Genomic DNA, 12,007 nt, shown 5'->3' on the forward strand with positions numbered 1-12,007 from the left:
GACTCATGCTCATATAAGACTCTGACTCAGGAGAAAGAGTGACTTAAGCTGGCATGACTGTAATGTTTCCTGCTCTCAATCATCTATTTTGGTCCAGCTTTCTCCTCTCTCTCGAGTTTACTAAGCCTGCTGCACAAAGATAGATTTCTTGAAAAGCAGCCATAAAGTCAAAGTTTTTTGGCCTGTCAGAATAAACTTGCACTGATACCTGTGTCTTTAATTCATAGCCATTAGCAACGTCATTCACAGTGAGATGGGAACAGAGAGTTGCAACTGGGAAATGTTCCGTCTTGACCAACGTTGATCACCCTTGCTCCTCGGTTGAAGCTGTGGAAGTCCATCTTCTTCCAGGTCTGTTTGTGGTATCAGAAATTGCCATCATCCATAGCCAAGTATTGGCAGGTTATGTCAACTAAGCCAGTTTTATTTAAGAAAGATTAAAGGAGGTAATGGGGGAAAACAGGCAGGTGCCTCCCCTGAAAGGTCATTGAAGATCTAGGAGATTGAGACATTATCAGAATATTACACTGTTTACAGAAAAAAGTCCATTATAAACAGTATGATGACCTGTGCTACTACTGCTGAGCCAAAAAAAAAAACAACACTTCTTGGACCAGAGTTATGTGAATCAAATACAAGTCCACATGTTGGCACATCAAGTCCAAAACCTGATATTTTCATCTCACCTCTATCAAAAACTGACAGTAAGATACTTGACTGCTGCGAAGTGCATCATTCACGTTTTGCGCTGACATTCTCCTGTGAAGGTTATAACCTTGATCAAGGAGAAAAGAAAGGGCAGAGGACCAATTAGCTGCAGGTGGTAACCTCTCTAAATGCTACCGTTCATCCCTCTAAGTATTCAGTGTCGAGAACAGGACCAAATGGACATCACGTGACTGTATAAAAGTCCTAAATCCCATTACACAATTAGTGTCCAAGCTCCACCTCTGCTTTTGCTGTAGGGATACAGGGCGTATGCATGCTAGCATAGATAAACCAGTTTGAATTACCTTGGCCTAAGGGTTGATACTGAAACAAAAAGAGAATATTTTGATAAGTTTAGTAGGTATATTAATTAACTCTAAGTATAACTTTAGGCAAGCCAAAATGGATTCAAACAGTCTAGAATTATGAGTAAATTGGCAATTCAATAAAGCATCCTAATGGGAAGGGTAATATACATAAAAGATGGATTATAAATTGCCAGGGAAGATGAGCTAGATGAGAGTCTCTAGAAAGTTTCATTTTAAATTTTTTTCTGCCCTTTCTTTTTTTTAGCAATTTACTAAGAAACAGACCTCTAACACTATTGGTCTTCTTATGAGAATATATGGACCTTCTCAAGAAGAGGATTCATTAGAGGTATTGTTCTGAAGACCCAGAAAGGGAACAGAGTGGGTAAGGAAATACATATGATCTGTGGAGGCGTGGGTCTTCTACCATGTGAAAGCAATGCAACTGTCTAGGTCACCACACACATCGTATTTTTTGTCACATGAATTGCTGCAGAACAACCCACAGGCTCTTTTGAACCAACAGTTTTTAAAGGAAAGTTAAGCAAAGACTATTGCACTTGTAAGAAAAAGCAAACAAACTCCATAAGTGTGCCTTCAAGTCGAGTACCACCAAGAAATTTGGTGATTCTTGTTGGAACAATTTAAGAAGATATTGCCCGCAGCCTCTTCTGTGCCTCTCTGTGAAGATTACCATGTTTGCAGCAAAACCAATATGTTTACTTCTCAGCCACACCAGCCCACAGCCCTGCACATCTCCTTTAACAAACTGAAGGACATGCAAGGTAGTACGCCAAGGGTGTGACTATGGCAGCTGTTCGGTCAGGTGACAATGGGGCAACAATTTCTGCCAGAGAGGGAGAACAGCCAAGGGGAGCAATTGCACTCTTTTTAAAGCGTTCTTGTAGTTGCTGCCGTTTTGCACTGTCAGTGGATGTTACCTACCTTTTGTGAGCTACTAGTATGACAGGCAGTGCGGCCAGTCCCAAGCCAGCACGTAGGTCAGGTAATCTACCAGCATGGTAACCTTAGCAATGTGGAGTGTGCAGTCTGAAACATAACAGGCGATGTCTTACCTAATAATTAATATTAATACCTTCCTCCCAAGGATTCTGTTGATACTATATTAAGTACCACATGCCGTTTCACAACACTTTTTGACTGGGAAACACTAGGGAAGTGGCCACTGCTGTGAAAAAACATTTCTGTGGAATCCATGGCTGTTCTGTTGTCTAGACAGAGGCAAGCTCTGAGCTGAAATGTTTAGCGTTTGTATTTCAGGTGGTTTCTCTCTTCCTTATTACGAAGACAGAGTGTTGTTCCTTAGTTCTCTGGATAGGAATAGCACATATTTCTTCACCTTTAGCAAAGGGGAAATTTTTAGCTAGAGGTTATTTCCAAATTTTTCTTCAGAGAAATAAAAGGAGGCAGACAAAAACCCAAACGAAAAATCAATGAACCAACCAAACAAACAAGGCCTCATTAAATCTGACTCATAGATTTTAATCAATTAATTTGCTTCAATTCAGTCCAGTGGATTAGCACTCTATGAAGGACAATAACAGACCCTGATGGCAGAGGTCTTATTACCTTCAGAAGAAGGGCTTGTTGATGCATCAAAGCTCAGTTTGAAACTCCTCACACAATTAGAGAAAGGTGCTGCTTTTAGCACCACAGAATCACAGTCAGTTTAAGACAATCTGAAAATTCACTGCCACTGATGGGGGCCCTTGACCTCATGTGCCTGCCACTCCTCTTCTGTTGGCACACAGGCAATCAGCTTGCTAATCTTAGTAAACACTGACCTTACAAAAAAAGAAAAGGTTGTTTTTCAGCTAGATCAGGGGAGATATTAATGCACTGTCAGGACAACACGGCCAATTTTTTGAACAGTGCTGTCTTGGGTCTCCACCCCAGCAGAATGATTGATTGGTGACTGTATTCAAGAAATATAGTCTGCCTATGGTTAAAAGTTCCTTTGAATAATGTTTTTAAAAAGACAGTATGTATTCAAATTGTTCTTTATAACCTCTGTGATTCCTTGTGTAACAATTCCAGAACTTTTAAAATGTTACAAAATTTCTAGAATTCTATATACTCTAATTCTTGGAATATTTATGAGGTTATTGTACAATCAAAAACACTGTAACTTCTCTTTATTATAACTCCCAATGAAAGAGATGTTATTTGAATCAGTGAGGGGCCCAGAACCATAACAGTTGAACTACTCAGAAAATAAAATGAGTTTCAGGCTGACTTTTATGTTGTCTTTATGCTAATTGTCTGCGATTAGCTTACACAATTAACAATTCTATCTCACACGTCTGGTGCCAAAATAGTACTTCTTAAGCACTGATAGATTAGAATTTCAAAGCAAGAGTAGACAATTAAGGAGTTAGGCTTTTTTGTTCTCGAATGAAGCTGGCCAAAGATATGTTAAATCAATAAGATTTTATTTATATTTGCTCAGAGGTACACATTAGTTCACAAGGAAAATGTTTAAATAGGTTTTAATTACCATTTAACTGTCTAAACAATTCAGATTCTTGTCTGTTAATCACTCAATACTCAATACTGTTTGTCCTGTGGTTTTTATAACATACAGTCTACTTGAGTACATACATTTGAGTTAATTTTCCCCACTGCAGAAACTGTCAGTATAGGCAAGAGAGCAAGAGAACCGACCTGTATCTTCTCATCAGGATCCTCTGCCATCACAGAAACCTCATCACAATACTTGGACATGCTGTCACCTGTTTTACGTTGCCATTCTTCCTTAAAACTGTCTAGGTTAATTAATCCATTTTATCTCTATTAGATTATAGTCCCAGAGTCTTCTTTTTCTGATTGTCCTGAAAAGTGTTTGATTTCATGAAATGGTGAAATGCAGCACATTGTCACATTTCACTGCAAAGGCAACGGAGCATCTACATTTTCGTAGTGATGAACTCTGTGAATTCTAGTCACCATACAGTGTTAAAAGAGGTTTAGTTATGAAAGAGCTGTAGCAACAGCAAGACTTAAGTTTACCTAAATCAGAAGATTCATCAACAGATTTATTTTTTTTTTACTGCTAAAGCTCTGTAACAAATGTAAACAACTCATGAATTCTTCAAGACAATACATTGCATCCAGCTCACATCAGGTTATTTCTGTTGAAAACCAATGCAAGTGAGGTGTAGCAACTAACGACATAGGGCTTCTCTTTCCTAATACAAGGCTGAATTTTTCATTGGTAAATCATACTATGCCTAGATCATTGATGGCATAATGGGCAATTACATTTCAAATTGACTTCAAAATTAGCTACTTCCTTTATACTTTCAATCATTTAATAACTAAGCACTTAAATCTTCAAGTGATCATTTGTGCTTCATTGTCCTTCCTTTTCAGTACTAGGTAGGAAGTAATTAGAAGGCTATCTTCTTTGCCTCTCTTTTCGTTTTAAAATGCCTGTTATTATGTAATCAGACGCAGAGTGGAATCATTTTAAATATATAAAATTAAAATGGAATTACATTTCATAGCTGCAATAAATTAGTAAAAGGACCTCTATGACTATTTTTTTTACAATGATTCCTTAAAACTACTCCAGAGTATTGCCTTTTAAAAAGGCTCATATTCAGTTTGCCTTATGTTTTATTCTGTACCTTGCATTGGAAATGTATACATATGTAACTCTTAAGTGATTCTTGTCTTATTAACAAAAACACTTCTATATACTACAGAAAATGGTAAATTTAATGTGTATCTCAAATATATTTGAAAGTATAGCATTTTAAGATCTTTTTGGGCAACAGAGCTGGGAGTAGTTGCAATTTCACACTTCCAAAACAGAAACATTTTGTTGAAAACATGCTCTAGTTTCAAAATGAATGCAAAATGATTTTTTTTCTTCAATTAGCGTATATACTTACAAAGGTTCAGAAAAAATTAGAATTCAGTCAAGATGAAAAAGTACTTAACATGCACAAAAAGGGACCCCAATTACAGACTGGAAGTGGGTTAGACACAATAGTGGGAATACATAATGCAAAATGTCACTCAGAAATCTACTTTGGAATAACGTTACTTGTATACTGATTCTCCTGTTTGGCAACAGGAAAATATACTTCAGTTCAAAACAGGAAAAGAAAGTGTGTTTCACATCATTCTGTTTGGGAGCATGACAAAAATGGGAAGACTTTCTGACTGTTTCAGTAGAAACTCGGATCATATTAAATAACGTGGCTGTCTTTCACCTCATCTTCGCTCAGAAACATAATTAATCTGCGTGCAATTGATTATAGAATTCCTAACGTCCTCAACATATCTGCCTCAAGGTTTCAGCTTACTGAGTAAAAAGTAATGCAGATTAACCTGGACTAGCTTGAAAAAGGGAAAGAAAAAGAGGAAGCGAGTTGAAAGAACACTATAAAAACTCTAAGTCTTTTCAGGAGACAAAAAGATAAATGCAGTTCACTTGTCTGTAGTTTGGAGTTTTATTCACAATCTTCTTCAAGGCTTTCGGAAGAGCTGAGGAGAAAGGAGGGCACTTCATGGAATAGATGGAAAATACAACCATAAAGACAGCATATGTGCCATGAACAGTTGTGGAAAACTGTCAGATAGTGACAGGAGAGTCAACTGACAGGTGCAAAGGTCAGCATAAAAGAAATCAGTATTGAGGCCCTGAAGCATGGAGAAAAATGTCTGCATGCTACACAAAATTGTTTACCCAGTTTTGATTTATAGCTGCTGCATCATGAATTTCAGTTACAGTTTGCTGCATAAGACAACATTTCTTTTAAACACACAGACCTTGCCAGTAAATGAAAATACCTGATTTTCAAAACAACCTTCCAGAAAGGGACTATTAACTGATTTAGTACCGATGGATAACTATAGTGTATTAAAATTAATCTACTCTTATCTACTTTTTAAGTCTATGAGGGAGCTCATTCTCAAAAGCTGAAATGATAAATGAACTGACCAAAACCACATTTCAGAAAGGCAAGTTAAAAAAACAAAACCAACAAGAACAACAATCCAACAACACAAAACTCCTGGCTGTGCTTCACGTTCGCAAGTAGCAACCAAATTATTTGCTTAATGATGGCAAGTGAGGTGACTAACTATTAACCTTCCTGGATGCCATCAGATATGATAACATCTTTTAATCCAAATTAATATTGTAAGGTACCAGCATTTATGAGAATGCTTTCGTTTCTTGCAATCTTTCTCCATTAAAGTGCTCTGCTGCCGCAGGGAGTTGTTGAAACAGCTGTTTTAGTGAAAGGTGGTTCTTCCTAAGATCACACAGGGAATATAGAGAATGCTGTTACATATTTTGGGATATTGTGCAGGTGGGACAACACCCCAGAGACCTCCAGAAAAATATAAAATGAATTCTCGCACTTATAAAGTGTTTCTTTAGCTCATTGTCTCATGTGGTTGTGCCAAGTGGGGCACAGACAGATGTTGACAGTAGAGCACGTGAACTTAGCATTTTTTTTCCACTTTCCAGCTGCATAAAATCACTTCTCAATATTTCAATTCTGTGACAGAGCAGTGTAAGTATTCTCCACTCAATGCAGCATGAAGACCTTTAAGCTAATTTAAGCTAGTTTATTACCGAAGCAGATGAGATGTATTCATGTGGTCAATTCTAACATCTGAATACTAACTTCAAGTGAAGCTTTTTGACAACTTGAAGTGGCAGCTACTTAAAATGAGCTCACTGAAAGACACTACTGGTTACCCAGTCTACAAACAATCACTTCCTGCAGGTAACTGCAGAAGTGTAAAATCAGCAATATTTTAGCCATAGCTAGCAATATGGAACTTACATCCATTCTTGCCAGTTCCATCTCTACGAGTAGAGATACCAGTTGGACATGGGACCTCTGTCATCAGAGATGACAATGGAAACCTCCTTTGCCTTTTATTGTGCTGGCTTCTAAAGCCATAGTGGACATTGAGCACCAAGGATTTATCTTTAATAATGTCTTGGTCAGCTCTTATATTTATAGATTATTTTCAAGCACTGTTATGGGATGCAGCAGATCTGCTTAGTGTAAGCAGGTGGCAAAGTATTTGTCTGTTTAGGGACACAGGAAAACTAGTTGTCTGGTGAATGAAGAAAGCAAATGAAATTAACAGCATAAAACTGCTGCCTCGAGTTGCTGTTAGAAAATAAAATGCAGAACTGCACCTACCATGAAAATTTTATAGAATGAATATTAATGCTGTGAAGATAAGTAGGGTGGATTTGCATTATGTATTTGACTTGTCCCTAGAGCACAAAGACTGAGACAGACTTGTGACTGCATTAACTATAGCTAAATTTTAATTGAAGATGATTGATTGTTGAGCATTCCATTAATTAAGCTATTTATTCAACGTTTTCCTACAGAATCTGAAATGTCCTCTGAAAGCAAGTTTTCCAGATTAACTATCAAAAAATTTGGACATGGGCTTCATTTACAAGAGGTGCTTTGATAATAATAATAAGAGAGAAAGAAAAGAATGAATGGCAAGTATTGTAGGACTGGATTTGAGCTCAGAAATGGTTCAGTGCAAACAGGAAAATATTTAATCCAGGCTAGTTACTTGTCATTTCAAAGCTAGAAGACCTCAGAAGCTGACAAAGGATTGGTACTCATAATATAAAGGTAAACTCTCAGAGATCTCTTTTAATAAACACAAGAAAATTGAAGTATATTTAATTTAAAATTAAAATCAAACCAATCCATGAAAGAATCTTTCCATTTTCTAACTAAATGCAACAAATCTTGCTTCTTAGGAGCTTTTATTTCATTTTGGATTTAAAATTAAATACAAATTTAATCACAAAATAAAACTTCTTGACGAGTTCTGTATTATTTGCTGACAGGTTTGTGCAATGCACCTGATTTCTCATCCTGACGCACTACAAAGGTCAGATTTGTGATATGAATGATTAAAGTCATTTTCTTGGGTTAAAAAAGAACACAACAGAATACTTGTCTACAAATGCAAAATAGGCTCCTTCTATGTCATGTATCTTTCTCAAACAATTGGAAGTACTCTGAAAAAAAGGAACCTTGTACACGCAGTGAGCTACAGAAAGGAAAGAACTTTTCTCTACTCAGTCAACATCAGTCACCACAAGCAGCTGTTCTACATCTCATCAGGCATCGCTCCATCACTCTTCAGCTGCCACACAAAAGGCACCTTTGAAGCATCTTGTCGGTGACAGTCTAATGCAAATTTCAGCACCTTTGCTTAACAGTGCAAAAAAGATCATGATTCACAGAAAACCAGAAGAAAAACAAGGCAGTTAAAATGATGTACTCACTTTGGGATGGCACACTGTACCGTTCAGATTGAGATTTAGGGCGGGATCAATCTAAACACTGAAGTCATCTCAGCACCAGAGGCTGAAGCCAAATTGTTTCTCTGCACTCCCTCAGTGTGCGTCCAGGAAAAGAGATAGACATCACCAGACGGTGATCACCCTGTCCTAACATGGGTGTCAGAGGAGGTGTGATGAATTGCTTCCTGAGGTAACCACTTTTTTTCATTGACTGCAGAGGAAACACAGACATCTTATTTCACAGGCTAAAATTACTTCAGAATAAGGCTACCCAATTGCTTCAAACTCAGGCAGCATTTATTTTCCTCTTACACACTCTATAGGAGGTGCAAACAGTAGGGTGGAGAAAGGATGAACAGAGATCAGTGAGTGGGTAGTTCTCCAATTTTTCATTTTAAACTCATCTTTCAATGTGTGCCCTATCCATTATTTACTGCACACCTTCTGAGTGCTTCACTGAATGGAAAATCACTCATTTTCTCATGAGCTTCTCAATGGTGGTCTCATTGTAGTACTCTATTTCTCTGCGGATATTAATGAATTTATCTTCCCAACATCCTAGTGGTATACTGTCTTCTGCTTATGTGTTGTGAGTTGAGACACTGAAATGTGAAAGCTGTCCTCGAATTGTGTTTCCTTCATATGACATGCTTTTATTTTTCAGAGTACTTAGCAATTTTTAGGCCTTCATAAGGTCAACATACAGTTCCTATCCACTTCTGTTGTGATTATTGTTGCCTAGCATTAAACTGAGTAGGCTGAAGGGTGTTTTAAAATGGATATCGAGAAAGTGAATTAAAAACAGGGATCCAAAGTCTTCTATTTGAAGTTATTTGCTATATTCATGACACATTTTCAAACATCTAAAATAAATGGATTTGAATCATAGAATCATAAGGGTTGGAAAAGACCTATGAGATCATCTAGAGTAACCATCCATCTACCACAAATATTGCCCACTGACCCATGTCCCTAGGTACTATATCTTGTCTCCTTAAAGACCTCCAGGGATAGTGACTCAACCACCTCCTTGGGTAGCCTTTTCTGATGTCTGACCACTCTTTCCTGAGAAATTTTTCCTAATATCTGACTTGAACCTTCCCTAGTGCAACTTGAGGCCATTCCCTCTTGTCCTACCACTTATTACATGGTAGAAGAGGCCTTAGGTATTTTCATTGTTCAGTTTTTTCTCATTCCCTATATGAAAACCCCTCTTCACTTTTACCTGCTCGGGAGAGCCTTGGCTTTTGGGGCTGCTTGCTGCTAGAAGCTTAATATATCCTCAGACATTGACAGTTACAATCCAAGCCATTCCCAGATCCCCTGCCAATATGAGAAAGCTCTGTAAAACCATTACTAGACTGAGTGGAGGGGCATACTCTTCTACTGGGGATACAAAGGGCTCACCTACAGGCAGGTCCATAAGCCAAAAGTGAACACTGGGCCCCTCATCACTGTCACAGTAGGCTCTTCCTTCCCTGCTCAGCTCCAGCCGATTATGTGTATGTGTGCTAGGTTGCAGTCTTGGTGATGGAACATTCCTGGCAATGCTCTTAAAATGCAAAAAGGAGGACCCTGCTTCACTCAGGTAGATAGCAACACAACCCTTGCACCATTTTAGAGATTATAAACCAAAAGAAATTCCCATTCAAATGTAGTATTTATGGCCTCAGACCTCAGGAGCCATCCCATGGGGACGTGCTTTGCAGCACAGGAACTCATTCTGTGGAAGAATGCCACAAGATACCAGCAGCAGGAATTGGTCTCTGGCCCTCTTATTTAGCAAAGGATCTCCTCCAGGCTGTGTGGAGAGAGCAGGTCCCCATTCAGGATAGGCTGACCTGTCAATGTTTGAAGGATGTGATCCTCCCCTTTCTGCAGCTCTGCCTGCATAGTGTCAGATGTGAAACAAATACATTGAACAGTACATGCTCTTCCACTACTTGGTTGTGAAAACAGTAGTAGCAGTGTTGTAGCTGGGATGGGTTAAGAAGTGTGTTTGTAGGAAGAAATTCTATTTTTTACCAATCATGAAATAATTGCTAATAATTTTAAAATCACTTCGCCCTGTAAATCATACTCATATTTCAAAATGAGGCATTTTTCTGTATTAAACAACCTCACCCGCCAAAAAAATAACAAAAGAAAGCTTTCTTTCTCTCTCTCTCTCTTTTTTTTTTTTTTTTTTTTTTTTTTTTTTTTTTTTTCTGGAAGGATTGCTGCCAGAAATATGTTTTTGCCAATGCTACGATCTGTCCAGGCTGTGTGGCAGGGGTACACCAACTGGGTATGTTAGCTGAATAAGCTTTTTTGTTTCAGAGAATTTCAATTACTCTATTAAAAAAAGACAGACCACTTAATAATAAAAAAAAAAAAAACAAACAGGGAAATTTAGAATAGAAGTCATCAATACAGTGGTCTGATTTTAATTTAATCAAAGTTAGATTAAGATAAGCACAAATGGTAAATTAAGATAAGTACAGTGTTTGTGGAATCATTGTAAGTTTTGACTAGTAATTTGATATAAAAATAATAAAAAAAAAGAATAGGATATTCAATATTGCCAAGTGGATTTCTAAAAATAAATATGGGATTAATCAGAGTCCATTGATCTTTATTCTCTGTCTGAACAAATAGAAAGAAATTTATTTTATCAACCTCACTGGTCATTTTTGCCATTTACCTCGTGCAAACCTCTCATTTGCCACTGCATTCCTGCTTTTAATGGGAATACTTTGTGTAGGAAATTGTGAAAAAAATAAATTTGACATTGCACTGCTTCTGTCTTCATAAGTCCTCCTTTATCTCTGCATCCATTAGCTGACTGTTTGCAATATGGATTTATTTCAGTCTGCTTCTTGCACCATCAGGGTCTTTAAATTAAGTTCTGCCCTTGAACATGAAAAGACTTCTTAATTCATAGTTTCACATTATACAGAGATTAACAGTAAAAGGTTATTAACAGTGCAAGGTTATTAAGAGCGTGTTTAATATTATTTGAATGATAGCAGAATCCCATGGAATCCCATTTTGGTGTAACTTTATTAATGACAGAAGTATTCAGCTGATTCTATGCTTTTTCATAGAATAACCAATAATAAATCACTGCAACTTAGCATGCATTTTAAGCTCCTTTCCAAGTAGCTGTTGACAATTTTTTAGTTTATTAGAGGGTGTGGTTTCTTGGTGTAAGCAATGACAAATGGATTACTAATGTCAAGCCAATCATAGTATTCCTGGTATTTTACAGATTTTTTTTTTCCGGTTTATATGTTACTGCAGATACATTTGGAAGTTTTTGAGTTCAAGTGTAGCATTCAGTAGGATTTAGGTTTCCTAAACACTGTGAGACTCAGACGCTTTCACATTTCATTTCTTCGCAGTCCAGGAAGGAAGAGAACAGGCAGCAGCACAACAGATCTATCTGCTAATTTGGTTTGTAAGACATCAGAGGTGGTCATTTCTGGATCTACCTGGGGATGAAAATTAGCCTCTCCGCCTTTATTACTAATCCTCAGCAGAAAATACTTTTCCTTTGAGCTTAGTGGGTATTGGGCATAGCCCAGGAGGATGTTTTCCTCTGCCTAGCCACAGATGGTAACCCGACCAGCCTTGTGACTTGGAAACTCTCTCCAGATCCCTCACAACACCTGTG

This window comes from Meleagris gallopavo, chromosome 1 (genome assembly GCF_905368555.1).
Source record: "Meleagris gallopavo chromosome 1, MGAL_WU_HG_1.1, whole genome shotgun sequence".
In the NCBI taxonomy this organism is placed as follows: domain Eukaryota; kingdom Metazoa; phylum Chordata; class Aves; order Galliformes; family Phasianidae; genus Meleagris; species Meleagris gallopavo.